We start from the raw sequence: 19,316 nt of genomic DNA on the forward strand, positions 1-19,316 counted from the left end.
TCCCAGCACTTTGGGAAGCCGAGGTAGGAGGATCACTTAAGGCCAAAAGTTTGAGACCAGCCTGGCCAACATGGTGAAACCCTGTCTCTACTAAAAATACAAAAATGAGCTGGACATAGTGGTGGGCGCCTGTAATTCCAGCTACTTGGGAGGCTGAGGCAAGAGAATCGCTTGTACCCAGGAGACAGAGATTGCAGTGAGTCGAGATCATGCCACTGCACTCCAGCCTGGGCGACAGAAGGAGACTCTGTCTCCAAAACAAAAACAAACAAACAAACAAAAAGAACAACAAACAACAATAACAACAACCCTGGGCAATGAGTCTCTGATGAGCCTCCCTGAGAGGCAACATCATTTCACACTCGTTGTCGTAACTTGCCGGGAGAGTTAAACACATCCTGTGTGATCCCCAGCGCATCCACTGAAGAGAATTCTTGGAAGTTTTTCGTATTTTCCTGCAAACATCACCCCATGCACCTTTCCCTTTGCTCTTGGTGTCCTTTTATTTTGTATCCCTTCACTGGAATACAAAATTTTGCTTTGTATCCTTTTGCTGTGGTAAGTCATAACCACGAATACAACTAAATAGTGAGTATTCCTAGTGAATTACCCAACCTGAGGAACCCTGGTCTTCGCCTTAGGAAATCTTAACACAGTATCAATCCCATACTGCCTTAGTTACTATAACTTTACAGTCATGCTATCTGGCAGTGGAAGTTTGCAACTTTGTTCTTCTTTAAGATGGCCCTGGCTATTTTTCCCCCTTGAATTTTTGTATCAATTTTAAGATCAACTCAATTTCCACAAAATTAAACCTGCAGGGATTTTTATTAGGATGTTATTTGCTCTCTAAGTCTATTTGGAAGAACTGATATTTCAGCAATTTTGAGTCTTCTCATCCATTAACAGGATGTATTAGATCTTCTTTCATTTCTCTCAATTCTATGAATAAATTTTCTTTTAGTGAGAAAGTCTTGTATTTCATTTATTAAATTTATTACAAGGCATTTGGTGGTTTCTATGCTAATGTAAATCATATTTTTTATTTCTATTTTCTAGTTCTGTTTTTTGCTGTTTTATAGAAACATAAATGATTTTTGTATATTGACTTTATATACAGCAACTCAATACATTTGTTTATTAATCCTAATAGCTTAACCACAGAGCCTTTTACTCTGTTATTAAACAACCATGTAGTCCATGAACAACGACAGATTTGTTTCTTCCTTTTTAATCGTTGTTATAGGCTGAATTGTATTCCCCCAAAATTCATCTGTTCTGGCTCTTCCATCCATAAGCCAGGCATCTCTTCTCTCTCTCTTTAGACTTTAGATTTCTCAACTGAGAATCACAGAACAAGCAGTCGACTGACAGCCCAAACTGAGAGACCCCACTGAGGCCCCACCTTAGGAGGCTTGGCGAGAGGGACAGGCATCTCCAAGGCTTCCACTCAGCAGGGCGTGGGGAGGCACATGGAATATCCATATCTAAGATCATTGAGTCTGCTTTCTTCCTATCCTTTTATATCCTTAGTGAGGTGGGGGCTTCTAGCCTCCAGGACTCTGAGGAAATAAATTTTGGTTGTTTCAGTCATTCAGACTTTAGTCCTTCATATGGCAGCCCTGGCCGACTAATGCAGTCATCAGACTTTGTAACTCACAGTAATTGAAGCAGATACTACACGCCAGGCACTGGGCTGAGTAGTCTTCACGTGCTTTTTTTATCTTTTTTTTTTTTTTTTTTTTTGAGACGGAGTCGTGTGCTGGAGTGCAGTGGCACAATCTTGGCTCATGGCAACCTGTCTCCTGGGTTCAAGTGATTCTCCTGCCTCAGCCTCCCAAGTAGCTGGGATTACAGGTGTGCACCACCACACTCAGCTAATTTTTATATTTTTAGTAGAGATGGGTTTGGGTTTTGCCATGTTGGCCAGGCTGGTCTCGAACTCCTGATTTCAGGTGCTCCACCCACCCCAGCCTCTCAAAATGCTGGAATTATAGGCATGAGCCACTGCACCCGGCCTCATGTGCTTTTTAAAAAAATTCCTTACAATATCCAAAAAGAAATGTACGATTTCCTCAATTTTACAAACAAAAAGCTAGACCCTGAGAGGTTAAGAAGTGTGTCTAAGTCACATAGAACTAGACAGCAAACTCAAAGCTCATGACCCACTGCTTTCCTGTTCTATCTTCCAAAAGTGTCCAACACAGTTATTCTGACTTCAGCCACTGCCCTTTATTTGACTGAAAAAGAACATTCTTTCTCTGTTGGGGAATTTATAGATGTATATGCATATATGTCATATATATTAATATATGTAACATACATGCATGTACATATACCCATACATGCAGATATATATTCAACATAGAAAAAATAATTGTTTCTATGCCGTCAGAATAATTGTGTTTTACAACTCTAGGAAGATTGAATAGGAATAGTTATATATATATACACACATACATACACATATATATACACTTTTTTTTTTTACACATACACACACACACACACAGGACCTATCTTTGGCTAGGTCAGCCAGACCTATTTCAAGATATAATAGATATGCCAGAGTGACTTATCTTATCACCCAGACCTATCTCAAGATACAATAGATACGCCAGAGTGAAGTATCAAACAAGATGCAAATTCCTAAAGGATTTCTCACAAAAACAGGCATATAACTCTGAATCCCTCACCTCACTAAGGATGTAAAAGAAAGGAGACTGGAATATTTCAGATGTGGGTGTTCCCTGTGCCCACCCCTACCCCCTGCCTAGCTGCCAAGTGGCAGCACTGGAGATGCCCATCCTTCACCCCAAGCCCCTTGGGATCTCCCGATTTAGGCTGTCAGTGACTGTTTCCTGATCTCTGCTGAGAAATCTCAAGTGAGAGAGAAGAGACGGCTGGCTAAGATGGAAGAGCTAAAGAAGTGATGGTGGGGTTGGGTCACCAGTGGTTACAGAATTTAGAGGGCAAAGATGAGTTCATGTTTTCTAAGGCATAGATGTGGGCCTCATATGAGGGGGTTATTTTAGGTCCTACCCAGAAGGGTAAACTACAGGGGCAAAAAATAGCTCCACAAAGAAAAGAAGTAATTATCAGATTTCTAGCCCCCAAGGGAATAAGCAAGCAGCTAGCCTTGTGAGAGGAGAGTGGAATGAGGGTAAACATAGAGTCAACCTTAAAACCCAACCGCCCTGGAAACGCTGTGCCCCTCATGACAGTCCCTGATGAGAAAGGACTTGGTTTGCTCCCTGCCTCTTCCCCATCTCACCTTCATAGTAGCAAATTAAGGGGAGAGGTTAAGAGTAAGGAGAGGGCTGGGTACGGTGGCTCACACCTGTTATCCCAGCACTTTGGGTGGCCGAGGGAGGCGGATCACCAGGACCAGCCTGGCCGACATAGTGAAACCCCATTTCTACTAAAAGTACAAAAATTAGCTGGGCGTGGTGGCAAGCACCTGTTATCCCAGCTACTTGGGAGGTTGAGGCAGGAGAATTGCTTGACCCCAGGAAGCGGAGGTTGCAGGGAGCCAAGATCTCACCACTGCACTCCAGCCTGGCGAGACTCCGTCTCAAAAAAAAAAAAAAAAAAAAAAAAAAACAAAAAAACAAATGAGGAATGAGGAAAAGAAGGAAAGCCAGCCACACCTAGCCACCTGCGGGCCTTCCCCCAGGCTCCTGCCTTAGCTGTGTGTGGGGGCAGGGAGTGGAGGGAGAAGACAGAGGCGCCTCAAATTTGAATCAATTTGAAAGTTTTCATTAATGCATGGGGGTGAGCACATTAATTACTAAATCAGGATTTTTTGTAATACCTAGAAATTAGAAAAGTCATCTGGCACAGAGAAAAAACTAGCCTCATTCAACAAATTTAATAGATGTTTTAAAAAATGATTAGAAACTACGAGATAACACTATGCACCAGTTAGCACGGTTATCTAAAAAAGACAGATAATACCAAATGGTGGTGAGAATGTGTTTCCCGCTGGGAATACAAATGGTACAGCCATTTGGAGAACAGTTTTGCAGCTTCCTAAAAGGATAAATATAATTTTACCAAGCAATTCAGCAATTCCACAACTAGGTACCTACCCAAGAGAGATGAAAATACATGTTCATAAAAGAACTTTCACATGAATGGTTACAGCAGCATTATACATAACATAACAGCCCCAGACTGGAAACGATGCTAATTCAATCAACTGATGAATGGATAATGAAAATGTAATATATCCGTATAATGAAATACAATTCAACAATAAAAAGGAATGAACTAATACTACATGCTGTAGCATGGGTAAGCATTATACCAAAAACATTATGCTAAGTAAAAGAAGCCAGATGCAAAAGACTGCAAACTGTATGAATACATTTACATGAAATGCCCAGAAAGGGGCAATCTATACATTTGTAAATTAGTGGTTATTTGGAGCTGGGTGTGGGAGTAGAGATTGACTGTAAACAGACACAGGGGAACTTGTGGGGGTGATGGAAATATTCCAAAGCTAGATTGTGGTGATCATTTCACAACTCTAGAAATTAACCTAAAATAACTGACTTGCACACTCACAATGGATTAATTTTATGGAAGGTAAAATTATAGGCTGGGTGTAGTGGCTCACATTTGTAGTCCCAGAACTTTGGGAGGCCAAGGCAGGCAAATGACTTGAACTCAAGAGTTCAAGACCAGCCTGGGCAACATAGTGAGACTTCCATCTCTATTAAAAATATAATAATAAAATAAAATTATACTTCAATAAAGCTATAAAAAACAACCAATGTGAGGTCAGAGGTAGGGAGGCATAGATAAAACAAAATGGCAATAGATTCATAATGATTGAAATGGGTGATGAAATTGTGGAGCAATTTGACAACTAGGTACCTACCCAAAGTGCCTATATACTATTATACTATTGCTTCTATTTTTATATATGTTTGAAATTTTTCATAGTAAAAAGTTAAAAGATAATGAGTTAGGAAATTAAAATTGCTTTATAAAGACACACTTGGTTAACTATTTAATATAATCCAATATAATTATTATATGTACATTTAATTTTTAAGTCATTCCATTAAAGGTGGCAATATTCAACAGAAGATTGGCCACGGAGATGCAAATGACTGCTGTTAGCTAGATCTATATTTACACGTTGTGTCCGACAACTTAAATAGGCCTAATACAACTCAAAAATCATGGTGTCAAGAAATCACAAAGCTAAAAGAGACCTGGAGCGGTCACCAGATGGCCTCAGCTCCTGAAAGTGTCTCACACAATAAAGCTATCTTTTCCATTTTAAATATTTAGAGCTTTACATAGCAGAATTATTCAAAATCCCTTTGGTATTTTAGGTCAACATAATCTGGCCGTGTTAATGAATACCTTCATTTAACCCAACAACAGCCAAGTCAAACAAAATATATTCAGAAGCCAGAAGCAAGTGATATACCTATGATATGTCTGACTTTTAATAAAGAGAAAAAGCTAATTAAAGAAAATTATTGCGGAATTAAATACATGCATTATTAGAGAGTTTTAAAAGAGACTTTGTTGAAGACATCATGATATCAAACTGGCTTGTGGGCCAGATGTACTGAACAGGCAAAGTTGATAACTAGAGGAAGGGACTTATCTGGAGGGTTTGCCATGGAATCGTTGGCAACATAGCACCATCTGTTAGAAAAAAGAAATGCTAATCAGCAGTCAAGTGTTTTTGATCTATGAGAAAAATCTTAAGTCTTTCTAAAGGGTCCAATAAAGAATCTTGTTAGAATTAGAAGCCACAAGTTCAGTGGAACAAGTACCAAACTGTGTTTATACATCACATTGCCCCCAGAAACAATCTATTTGTGTAGCCTGGATCGTTACACACACATACACACACACGCGCACACACACACGCACACATGCACACACGCACACACACATACACACACACACACACATGCGCACACACACGAAAAAATCTACAAGTCATTTAATGCCTGAAATGCCTGTGAAATACCACCACCTTTACTTCGTTTCACTGTTTTAAACTCTGAAACAGCTACTCATAGCCATGCAGAATGCGTTCCTCTGTCTTCCTGCAAATTTCTAATCTTGGTAGTTATTCTAATCCTGGTAACTGCTACCAAGTCTGATAGGACTGTCAGTAAGTGTTGTACAGGATATTAAAACCCTCTTCCCAAAACACAAATAAATAGACATTCCTATGGCAATGTCAACACTTGGAAAAGATGATATGTTTGTTTTGTATTTTGAACAAAATTTCTAGACTGTTACAATTTGTAAGCATCTAAATGCCAAAATGCCTCAACTTCCTACCTGAGCTCAAGAAGTACAAGAGGTGAAAAATGGCATTACCACTACTCGCAATTATCCAGAAGTCAGTCCTTTAAATCCAAATTTTCTTCCCCAACATTTCAAGTTCCTAAAAACAATGTTTTTTAAATCATTTTCTGTGCTAAAAATAGATAAAATGGGTAGTTCCAACCGTGAGCACAGAAAGTTCTCCAGTCCTTTCCTGGAAAGTAACAGCTATTACGCAAAACCGGTATTTTTAAAACTCTGTGTAACACGTAGTCTTTTTAAAGGTGGAAATTCCTGTCCTTCAAATGTATGAGCCCTAAATTTATACTTAGTTTTGAAAGAAAATGTTCTGAAAGAGTCAATGTACACATACTACAAAAAAGTTCAGGCATCTTTCATATTAAACAAACATATCATAGGAAATCCTCCCAAAATTCTCTCTGTAATTTCTAACTCCAACTCGTTAACCATCATCTAATGCCTGCAGTTATAAACTTTCAGATTCAGTATTGATTCTTCTGTCCTATTATTCACTCAGTCTGTCCAACTCAGGAAGAACCCATTTGAAGGAATCAATGGAAAAGTTATTTGGCGTAAGGGAATGTGGTGGCTGGTTTGATCTTCCATCCAGACCACTCAAACTTTTCTCATAACAGCAATAAGGCTGTTTTGTTTTCTTATCATTCATGTGTTCACTGGAGTAGCACTTTTCATTTCCTTCAAGAGCTTTTCCTTTGCATTCACGACTTGGCTCACTGTTTGGCACCAAGAGACCTAGCTTTCAGCCTATCTCGGCTTTGGACATGCCTTCCTCACTAAGCTTAATCGTTTTTAGCTTTTGATTTAAAGTGAGAGGCATGTGACCCTTCCTTTTACTTGAACACTTAGAGGCCACTGGAGGGTTATTAATTGGCCTAATTTCAATATTGTTATCTTGGGGAACAGGGAGGTCTGAGGATTGAGAGAGAGATGAGGAAATGCTAGTTGGAGGAGCTGAACACACACGTTTATCAGCTAAATCCACTGTCTTATATGGATGCAGTTTGTGGAGCCCCAAAATAATTACAATAGTAAAAACATTAAAGATCACTGATCACAGATCCATAGAACAGATATAATAATAATGAAAACATTGGAAATATTGCAAGAATCACCAAAACATGACACAGAGATGCAAAGTAAGCACAGGCTGTTGGAACAATGGCACTGATAGACTGGCTTGACACAGGGTTACCACAAACCATCAATTTGTGAAAACCACAATATTTGTGAAGCAAAATACAGCAAAACACAATAAAAACAGGTGTGTTGTGTATGCGAGGTTGTGTGGTATTTGCCTTTCTGTGCCTGGTTTATTTCACTTAATGCCTTCCAGGTTCATCCATGTTGTTGCAACAAACAGAATTTCCTTCTTTTTTAAGGCTAAATAGTACTCCATTGTGTAGTATTGTACTAGTCCATTTTCACACTGCTGATAAAGACATACCTGAGACTGGGTAATTTATAAAGAAAAAGACGTTTAGTGGACTCACAGTTCCACATGACTGGGGAGGCCTCACAACTATGGTGGAAGGTGAAAGGCATGTCTTCCATGGCGGCAGGCAAAAGAGAATTGGTGCAGGTGAACTCCCCTTTATAAAAACGTCAGATCTCATGAGACTTATTCACTATCATGAGAACAGCATGGGAAAGACCCACCCCCATGATTCAATTACCTCCCACCGGGTCCTTCCCCTAACATGTGGGAATTGTGGGAGCTAAAATTCAAGATGAGATTTGGGTGGGGACACAGCCAAACCATATCAACTATATATACCACATTTTAAAATTTGATTTATTCCTTGATGAGCACTTAGATTGATCCCATATCTTGGCTATTGTGAATAGTGCTGCAATGAACTTGGGAATACAGATATTACTTCAACACACTGATTTCATTTATTTTGCATACATACTCAGTAGGGGGATTGCTGGATCATCATTCTATTTTTAAGGTAATTATAATTTTGAGGAATCTCCATACTGTTTTCCATAATGGCTATACTAAGTTACCTCCCCATTAACAGTGTACAAGGGTTCCCTTTTCTCCACAGCCTCTCTAACCCTTTTTATCTTTTGTCTTTTTGATCACACCTGTTGTAACAGGTAAGAGGTGATATCTCATTGTGGTTTCAATTCCCATTGCTCTGATGATTAGTGATGTTGAACATTTTTCTATATACGTATTGGTAGTTCATATATCTTCTTTTAAGAAATGTCTATTTGGATGCTTTGCCCATCTTTTAATTGGGTTATTTGTTTTCTTACCATTGAGTTGTTTGAGTTCCTTATATAGTTTGCATATTGACCCCTCATCACATGTATGCTTTTCAAATATTTTCGACCATTCTGTAGGTTGTCTCTTCATTCTTAATAGTTTCCTTGGCTGTGCAGAAGCTTTTTAGTTTGATGACAAGCTAAATTACAATCCCAGTGGTCTACATTTGGTTCTGTTACTTGTGCTTCTGGGGAGTCATACCCAAAAAAATTATTGGCCAGACTGATGTCATGGAGCTTTTCTCCTGTGTTTTCTTCTACTAGTTTTACAGTTTCAGGTCTTACAGTTAGGCCTTTAATCCATTTTGAGTTAATTTTTGTATATGGTGTGAGACAAAGGTATAATTTAGTTTTTCTGCTTCTGAATATCCAGTAATTCCAACACCATTTGTTGAAGAGACTATCCTTTCTCCATTGTGTGTTCTTGTCACCTTTGTCAAAAATCAATTGACCATAAATGTGTGGATTAGGAAATGTTAATAACAGTTGCTTTGCCTCGCTCTGAGGCTTGTCAGTTTCTAAAGTGACATTAAGGCTTAAAAAAAAAAAAAAGTTAAACAGTTGAGTGACTTTATTAGAGGGATCACTTGTTTATGGATATTTGTTTTGAGGCAACACAGATTATAGTATCTTATAGTTTTTAAAGTCAGATTGTTTTTGACACTGGTCTACAGTTTCTGATTTTTATTTCCCCTTTTTAATTTTCCTCATATCTATTTAGAGAATCAGACACTAGTCAATACGACTTATAGGAAAGGGTCAGGCCAAGGCAAAATTGTAAGCTTCATTCTCTCCCCTCCAGACATCTCTCTCTTCCTCTGGGTGCCTTTTTTTTTTTTTTTTTTTTTTTTTTGAGACAGGGTCTCTGTCGTGTAGGCTAGAGTGCAACGGCACAGTCGTAAATCACTACAGCCTTGATCTCATATGGCCAAGCAATCCTCCCACCTCAGCCTCCAGAGTAGCTGAGACTACAGGCAGGTGCCCCGTACCTGGCTTTTTTTTTTTTTTTTAAGGGATGGAGTCTCACTATATTGTCCAGGCTGACCTCAAACTTCTCCTGGGCTCGAGCAATCCCATTGGCCTCCCAAACTGCTGGTATTACAGGCGTGAGTGAGCCACCATGTCCGGCCCCTTCCTTTTCTTTGATTCAAATTGAGGTGCCTGCAGTCAACTGACATTTGCTGTTACTTTCTCTTCGGTCCCTTTTATCTTTACACCTCAGGATGTTGCTTTCTGTATTTATCGACTTGCCAGTCAACTGGCCTGATAAAATCATGTATGCTAATTAAAGCGTGACCTGTCACCTGTGGGGCCTTCTGCCTCCACCTGTGTCACTAATCAAGAATCAAATGGTTTTGGTTTGGGAACAGATAAGAAGGAAGAACAGTACTTTGGGAAAGGGGAGCCTGAATCACATTCTGCAAACTACTACCTTCACAGTCCAGAAGCACGTGACTGTAACAGTAGCCAAAAGCCCTGGCCAGGCCAGCGCAACACAGGAGCTGGAAGCCTGGCCCAGCCCTGGGAACCAGAGTCGGGGTCAGAAGAATAGCCTCAGCAACTCTGAATGCAGAAAAGAAAAACACTGCTTCTCATTTCTCTCAGAGCTAGAAAATGCATGTTTGGTGTCTGCTTGCCAAAAGAAGCTTTTGGAATTTACGTTGCTAGTCTCAAGTTTTGAAGTCTCAAAGGATGTGTGAAGTCTCAAAGAATGTTACATGGATTGAGTGCATGTGTGTGTTTGATTTTAAGATGATAACTGTGGGCTCGTTAAGACTTTCTGGTTTTGTGATGTGTGGTCCTATTGTCATTTTTGTTTGGTTTTGATTTTTAATAGGTGGAAAAAGTGGAGGAGAGCCTGGGTAGGAGGGAGATTCAGGGAAAAGAAATCAAAACAATCCTGGAAACTCCCCTAATGTTCAAGGATCTCAAAGCACATGACCACGGAGGATTGGTAGGTGAGGAATGAAGGGAGATTTTCCTGTGAATCACGTATTTCCTTGTTATCACAACAACCCTTCCTGTCAGCGGCAACAGTACATTCAGGGTGGAGTTGAAGAGCCAGGTCCCGTACATGAGAGAACCCAGCTTAATCATGAAAGAACAGTTCCAACTGTTTAGTACAGCAAAGAACATTCTAGAAGAATACAGAATATAGCGTGTCCAGAGTTGGCCAAAAGACTTTTGAGAAGTTTTAAAATTTGATATTCAAATAATTCCTGCCTTTTGTAAAAACAAAGCCCACTTATTAATCTCTTGTAGAGCTATATTACACAAATGCCAGTATGTTAGGTACAAAAGCAGGTACACGCCAAATACAAAGCATCTCTGCTGCCCTGAAAGAGCTTAGACCTTCTGATGGGTTGTGTGGGAGCTGATGGAGAACCGAGGTTTGATGACTTGAGCAGACACCATTGAAAGTCACTGCATCTAACTTCCTCTTTGCAGCCCCGCTGAATGAGGGTCTATGCAAAGCCACGCCCCTCAGCCTGTCCACTCAACTGGCTGGTCCCCCAGTTTGCTTCCTTAGCAGAGTAGGGCATGATAGTTCAGCCATCACTACACACAGTCAGCCTTATATGCATTTGCCTGCCTTGATGACAAAATGATGCTGGGAGGGCTTCTTGTCCAAAAATGTTGACCCTTGACCTGTTCAGGGTTTGAGGCACTACAATTAGAGAATTCTTCCTGCATATGCAGCGTGATGAAGCAGAAAAAGCTTGGACTCAGATGTCAGCAGACTTGAGTTCAAATCTCAGCTCTTCTGCTGACCATGTCACTTCATTTGCAAACCTCTGCCTCCACATGAGTTAAAAGCGGATATATGGCTGGGTGCGGTGGCTCACACCTGTAATCCCAGCACATTGAGAGGCTGAGACAGGTGGATCACTTGAGCTCAGGAGTTCGAGACCAGCCAGGCCAACATGGCGAAACCCCAAAAGTTAGCTGGGCGTGATGGCAGGTGCCATAATCCCAGCTACTCAGGAGACTGAGGCATGAGAATCACTTGAACCCAGGAGATGGAGGTTGCAGTGAGCCGAGATGGAGCCACTGCACTCCAGCCTGGGTGAGAGAGTGAGACTCTGTCTAAAGAAAAAGGGTGGGGGACAGGGGCTGATATATGTGAAATCAGTGAGACAATAGGAATTCGTTACATATTAGTTTCCCTCCTTACTTTTCAGAGTGTAATAGTGTAAATACTCCAGAGTTAACAGCCTCAGCTCTTGCCATCTGGCAAATTGGATGCCTCTGTAGTGAAATTAATTAATTTTCGACTTTTATCCAGAATACTGGTGGTCTTTAACCACTCAAGGATGGAATGCTTTTGGCAAAGGTTTCTCCCTTAAGATTTTTTGCTTGCTCTCATAATCTCACTTCTTTAGACCATCCCGGAAAGTAAGGACTATATCTTATTTATTTTTGTATTTCTTATGCCTGCCATAGAAGGTAATCAATAAATGTCTGTCACATGAATGAACAAATAAATAAACAAATTCTCCAGGGAGAGCAGAACAAGAGAGGTGATGATGGGTAGAAGGAGAAAGTACCTCGAGACTAAGAAGAGGGAAGGTAAGAGGGCCCCAAAGCAAAACAAAACAATTTTTTGCCTAATTTGTAACTTTATCCAGAATCAGAACTGCTGCTGCTGCTGCTGCTTTAGAAAGTAGATAAACTATCTAGGCCTGGTGGCTCACACCTTGTGATGGTTAATACTGATTATCAACTTGATTGGACTGAAGGATGCAAAATATTGATCTTGGGTGTGTCTGTGAGGGTGTTGCCAAAGGAGATTAACATTTGAGTCAGTGGGCTGAGAAAGGCAGACCCATCCTTAATCTGGTGGGCACCATCTAGTCAGCTGCCAGCAAATATAAAGCAGGCAGAAAAATGAGAAAAGGAGAGACTGGCCTAGCCTCCCAGCCTACATCTTTCTCCCGTGCTGGACGCTTCCTGCCCTTGAACATCGGACTCCAAGTTCTTCCGTTTTGGGACTTGAACTGGCTCCCCTTGCTCCTGAAGCTTGCAGACAGCCTATTGTGGGATCATGTGATCCTGTAAGTTAATACTTAACAGACTCCCCTTTATATAGAGAGAGATATATCCTATTAGTGGCATCACCCTAGAGAACCCTGACTAATACATACCTATAATCCCAACACTTTGGGAGGCTGAGGTGGGAGGATTACTTGAGCCCAGGAGTCCAAGACCAGCCTGAGCAGCACAATGAGATCCCATCAAAAAATTGAAAAATTAGCCAGGCATGGTGGTGTGTGCCTGTAGTCCCAGTTACTCAGGAGGCTGAGGCAGGTGATCTCTTGACACCAGCAGGTTGAAGATGCAGTGAGCTATGATTCACTGCAGCCTGGGCACCAGAGCGAGACCCTGTCTCCAAAAAAAAAAAAAAAAAATGTAAAAACTAGATAAATATTCCTCATCCCCCACAGGCACTGGCACAGGCACAGTGATATGACCATAAGAATGATGATGATGATAATTCTGTGGAATAGGATTAGAAAACTACCTTTTCTTAAAGTGGCTATAGCCCTTTTTGCAACTATCTTGCTACTACGTTTAGGAAGGCAGCTACGATTTATTCCAGTCTCTTAACTACATTAAGTATGTAACAGATATGATTTTCACACAAATATTATCTCATGAAAAACTGGGACGAGGGCCTGGAGGGGGTGTGCAGGGTACTTTTGTGTCTCCTTGAACTTCCCAAATGCCCCTGGAGTGCTGTGCTACTCCATACAACTATCCAGCCTGAGTGGTACTCTACGCTCAGTGCCTACACTTTGTTCTATTACTTTTTTTTTACGTTAGTAAGAAACCTTAACACGACATCTACCCTCCTAACAAAACTTTAAGTGCGGAATATTGTTAAGCAGAGGCACAATGTTGTTCAGATCTCTAGAATGCATTCATCTGGCATAACTGAAATTTATACCTGTTGAACAGCAAGTCTCCCATTTTCCCTTTCCCCTACCGGCTGGCAACTGGCAGTGACCATTCTACTCTCTGCTTCCATGAATTCGACTATTGTAGACACCTCAGATAAGTGGAATCATGCAGTATTTGTCCCTCTGTGACTGGCTTCTTTCACTCGGCACAATGTCCTCAAAGTTCATCCGTGTTGTCACATACGGCAGGATTTTCTTCTTTTTTAAGGCTGAATAATACTCCACTGTATGTACATATGACATTTTCTTAATCCACTCATACGTCAACAGACATTAAGGTCATTTTTACATCTTCATTATTGTAAATAGTGCTGCAATAAACATGGGAGAGCTAGTATCTCTTCAAGATCCTGATTTTAATTCTTTCGGATAAAAACCCAGTAGTGGGGTTGCCAGATCATATAATAGTTCTATTTTTAATTTTTTGAAGAACATCTATATGGTTTTCATAGCAGATGCACTATTTTACATTCCTGCCAACAGTGTTCAAGGGTTCCTGTTTCTCCACATCCTCACCAACACGTATGATACTTTTATTCTTTTTCAATAATAGTCTCCCTAACAAATGTGAAGTGATATCTCATTGTGGTTTTTATTTGCGTTTTCCTGATGACTAGTAATGTTGAGCATTATTTTATACACCCGTTCGCCATTTGAACATCTTCCTTTGAGAAATGTCTATTCAGGTCCTTCGCTCATTTTTCTGTCAGGTTATTCGTTTGTTGTTGTTATTATTGTTGTTGTTTTCCCCCATTGAATTGTAGGATTCCTTTACATATTTTATATATTAACCTCATGTCAGACATATATATACCTTGAAAATATTATCTCTCATTCTGTAGGTTGCCTTTTCACTCTGCTGATTCACTCTTCTGCACACCCTTTGCTGTGCAGAAGAAGCTTTTCAGTTTGATGTAGTCCCACTTGTCTATTTTTACTTTTGTTGCCTGCACGAAACACATAATTCTAATACAGTAGAAAATAAACATGGCTAGGTGGATGCTTCCTCAACAAGACACTGTCCAGCTCAACCAAAAACCAAAATCAACCTTTATAGGAAAACACTAAAAGGATTTCCGCTGAAAACAGGAAAAAAGACAAGATTGTCCTTTACCGCCTTTTTTTTTTTTTTTTTTTTTTTTTGGTGAAATAGAGTCTTGCTCTATCACCCAGGCTGGAGTCCAGCGGCCTGATCTTGGCTCACTGCAACCTTCCATCTCCCGAGTTCAAGTGATTTTCCTGCCTCAGCCTCCTGAGTAGCTAGGATCACAGGCACGCACCACCATGCCCAGCTAATTTTTGTATTTTTGGTAGAGATGGGGTTTTACCAGGTTAGTCAAGCTGGTCTCAAACTCCTGACCTTGTGATCCACCCGCCTTGGCCTCCCAAAGTGCTGGGATTACAGGTGTGAGCCACCACGCCTGGCCATACCACCATTTTTATTTAGTGCAGTATTTGAGGTGCTAGATAGTATAACTAGACAAGAGAAAAAACATAATGGTTATAAAAATTTGAATGGCAGACGTAAAAGTATCACTATTTGAAGATTAAATGATTCTTGGCCCATAAAACCCAAGTAAATTAACTAAAAAGTTATTTCAAATAAGAGAAGGCAATAGGGTTGACTAGATATAAAAATTAATATGCAGAAATCAAGTCTTTATTTATATAAGCAATAATCATTTAGAAGATGAAATAAAAAAGTTGTTTTACTTAAAATAAACAAAAATAAAGCACTTAGGAATTAAAGATGAAATGTGTAACATCTATATGAAGAAAATCTTTTTTTTTTTTTTTTTTTTTTTTTTTTTTTTTTTTTTGAGACGGAGTCTCGCTTTGTCGCCCAGGCTGGAGTGCAGTGGCCAGATCTCAGCTCACTGCAAGCTCCGCCTCCCGGGTTTACGCCATTCTCCTGCCTCAGCCTCCCGAGTAGCTGGGACTACAGGCGCCCACCACCTCGCCCGGCTAGTTTTTTGTATTTTTAGTAGAGACGGGGTTTCACTATATTAGCCAGGATGGTCTCGATCTCCTGACCTCGTGATCCGCCCGTCTCGGCCTCCCAAAGTGCTGGGATTACAGGCTTGAGCCACCGCGCCCGGCCATGAAGAAAATCTTAAAACACTAAGATATTTGAGAACAGATTGCAAATAGAAAGGCAGACCATGTTCATGGGAAGGAAGATTCGAGAACACACACACACAATTGTAATTCTCTACTAAAGAGGTTCCAGAGAAATTGACATGATTCTGCCAGTGTCGGAGACACTGAGACTTTAAAGTCTATACCAACCTAGCTGGACATGAATGCAATAATAGAGTAAATAGACTGGGCACGGTGGCTCACACTCGTAGTCCCAGCACTTTGGGAGGCTGAGGCGGGTGGATCACCTGAGGTCGGGAGTTCGAGACCAGCCTGACCAACGTGGGAAAACCCCAACTCTACTAAAAACACAAATTAACCAGGTGTGGTGGCACACGCCTGTAATCCCAGTTACTTGAGAGGCTGAGGCAGGAGAATTGCTTGAACCCAGGAGGCGGAGTTTTTGGTGAGCTGAGATGGCGCCTTTGCACTCTAGCCTGAGCAACAAGAACGAAACTCCATCTCAAAGAAAAAATAATAGTAATAGCAATAGAGTGAATGACATGCCCCCTCCATCCTATGGCTGCAGGGCCTCAGTCTGATGGAAGAATTGCAAAGCACAGGCTGAGCTCGACATCAGTCTGGCTGACTTTGTATGATAAAAAAAAGAATGTACAACAGTCCCAGGGTCGATCTCTGCACCACCGGTAAATCCAGTAAAGTGAAAGGAATGTAGGGAGGAAAGATGGAGTTATGGAAGCCAAGGAGATAAACTCTAATCCCAACATCTCACTTAGAAATTGTTGAGTTGACTTTTTCTCTGAGCCTCAGTTTCCTTATCTGTAAAACAAAGGTTAAAAATGCCTGCTGCTTACTTCATGGGGCTGTAGTGAGGATAAAAGTTGAAATGTGAAGGCCCTTTGGAACTTTAAAACTATTTATTATTATATTTATTATTTTTATAGTTTACTATACAAACAAAAGCAACTCATGTTTACTTCATGTTTAATTGGATATTATTAATCGTGAGGGTGTCCACTGTGCCGCCCCCTCCTAATACCCACCAATAAATCCTACTTCCTGTCCACTTAAAAAAATAATAATAAACTTATTCCTCAGCTTTATTTATTTCTTAAGGAATAGACTTTCTCTGGAGCAAACCATTCCCAACTTTTTAACGAACCACCACATGTTGTTTCTTGTGATTACCCGGAAACATTGGCTTCCATCCTCTTCTTCCTCTCCTGTTGCCTCCTTCCCCACTTGCAAAATGCAAAATTGTGTGTAGAAACATGAATGTGAAACATCTTGAAGCCACTCATTTATATAAACTATATATGTTCTTGACTCCCCACTTGGGGAAGAGCTGCCTGGCCAGCACCAGAGCACGACATGAGTGAGAAATAGATTTCAGTGTTTAATTGATTTCCACAACATAGTCTATCCAGTCCTGCCTCATACTTGAGGCTTATAAGTGAAGTGGTGGTCAGAGAAAGGAATTATAGAGTTCAAGATTTTATCAAGTATAACCACATCTACAAGTTGTTGATGTGGAATGGAGATAAAGAGAATTCTAGGAGAAGTGGGAAGATTTTTTAATAACTGAGGCCTTTATTAAAGGTCTATGTAACAAATTTCTGGATAAATGCCCATTCTCACATAAAGAGTAGAGGGTTTGTTTTTTGTTGTTGTTGTTGTTGTTGTTGTTGTTGTTTTGAGACAGGGTCTCACTTTGTCACTCAGGCTGGAGTGCAGTGGCATGACCTCCCAGGTTCAAGCAACCCTCCTGCCTCAGCCTCCCAAGTAGCTGGGACTACAGGTACATGCCACTATGCTTAGCTAATTTTTTGTATATTTTGCAGAGACAGAGTTTTACCATGTTGCCCAGGTTTGTCTCGAACTCCTGAGCTCAAGCGATCTGTCCACCTTGGCCTCCCAAAGTGCTAGGATTACTGCCATGAGCCACCACGCCCAACCAAGAGTAGAGTTTAGATGTGGTACCTATGGAAAGGCAGAATAACAATAGGTGAGTGGATACAGTATCTAAAATCTTTTCTTTGGAAGGCTGTCATTCCTTACAATGTAATGACACCTTACATTCAGAGCATGGCAAAACAATGAATATAAAATTCATCCCACTCTTAACCACACATAATACACTCAAGATTGGGTGAGCCTATCACACCAAAGAATATATGACGTGCAACAGAGGTCAATCCTGCCCCTATCGCCCCCACATGGCTCAGAGAAAGCCTTAGCAATAAACACTTTCATTTATAATGAGGAACAGATGAAATATGGAAGGAAATGATGGCCTGACTGGATTTCCTGAAAGGTACATGAACAAAGTAATAAAACACAAGGTACCTTTATAAACAGCACTAGTAAGTTTTACATAAATGCCTCCCGTGACCTTTTGTGCTTTTGAGCTATTTCAGTTACAGTAACATCAGACAAGTGGCCAAAACCATTTACTATAAATTCAAACATTTTCCTATTCATGTAAATCAATGCATAAGAATCAAAGCATACTTCATATTCATACATACTCAGAAATGCTATACACAGCCACACACGGAGAAAAAATGCATACGCCCTTGTGATCTAATTTGCTTTATAAAATGTTGTATTAAGAGCACCAACGCATACATATAGTCTACGGAAGGAAACAGCAGACTTCGTTAGGCAGTTATGAAATGTAAGTCCCCAAACTGGCATTCCTAACCCATACAAGTTGGAGTAACTTCACCAAAATGTGTCCTAAATTAACAAGCCAAACATGTTTTTCCTTAAAAGCTGAGAATTTTGCAATATTAAGTAACATTTTTATTACTGTTAAAATTCATGGACTCTAGTATATTTGAAATTTTTAATCCTAATTGTCTAACTCTTAGAAATAAGGGAAATATTATTCTACCCTGCATTCTCAAAAAAAAAAAAAATGTTTTATTCATCTCACTTTGGTGACTTGATTGTTATCAAGGAAAGCAATTTCCTTTAACGTTTTATTCCACTGCAGAAAGCTTTTCCTGTACTTTATCTTGAATATGTATTATGGTGTTGCCCCAGTACCCACGTGGGAACTGCTGGCGGGCAAGGCTTCTTTTCTAGAAAAGAGGAAGAAAATGTTTTAGAAACTTGGGCCTTAACGAGGAACGCACATCAGAATAACACGAAAAGCCATATCAAAATACAGGTGTTCCACGAAAGAGCCATATATGCAAAGCAATTCCCCATGGAGAAGGAGCCAAGAAACCAAAGAATGACGCAACACATTCAGTTTGTCATTATAGAGTGATTTTATTCGGGAATTTACAGACAGATGCATGGTCTTGGGTGACCACAAGATAGATAGGTCTCTGCACTGTTACCCTCCAACCCAAGGACTGTGTACCATTGGGAAAAGGAGTAATGTCTTGTGTCCAGAATTGGTGGATTCTTGGTCTCACTGACTTAAAAGAATGAAGCCGTGGACCCTCGCGGTGAGTGTCGCAGTTTTTTGTTTTTTTTTTTGTTTTTTTTTTTTTTTTTTGGAGACGGAGTCTCGCTCTGTAGCCCGGGCTGGAGTGCAGTGGCCGGATCTCAACTCACTGCAAGCTCCGCCTCCCAGGTTTACGCCATTCTCCTGCCTCAGCCTCCCGAGTAGCTGAGACT

Source organism: Macaca nemestrina, chromosome 5 (assembly GCF_043159975.1).
Source record: "Macaca nemestrina isolate mMacNem1 chromosome 5, mMacNem.hap1, whole genome shotgun sequence".
Lineage (NCBI taxonomy): Eukaryota > Metazoa > Chordata > Mammalia > Primates > Cercopithecidae > Macaca > Macaca nemestrina.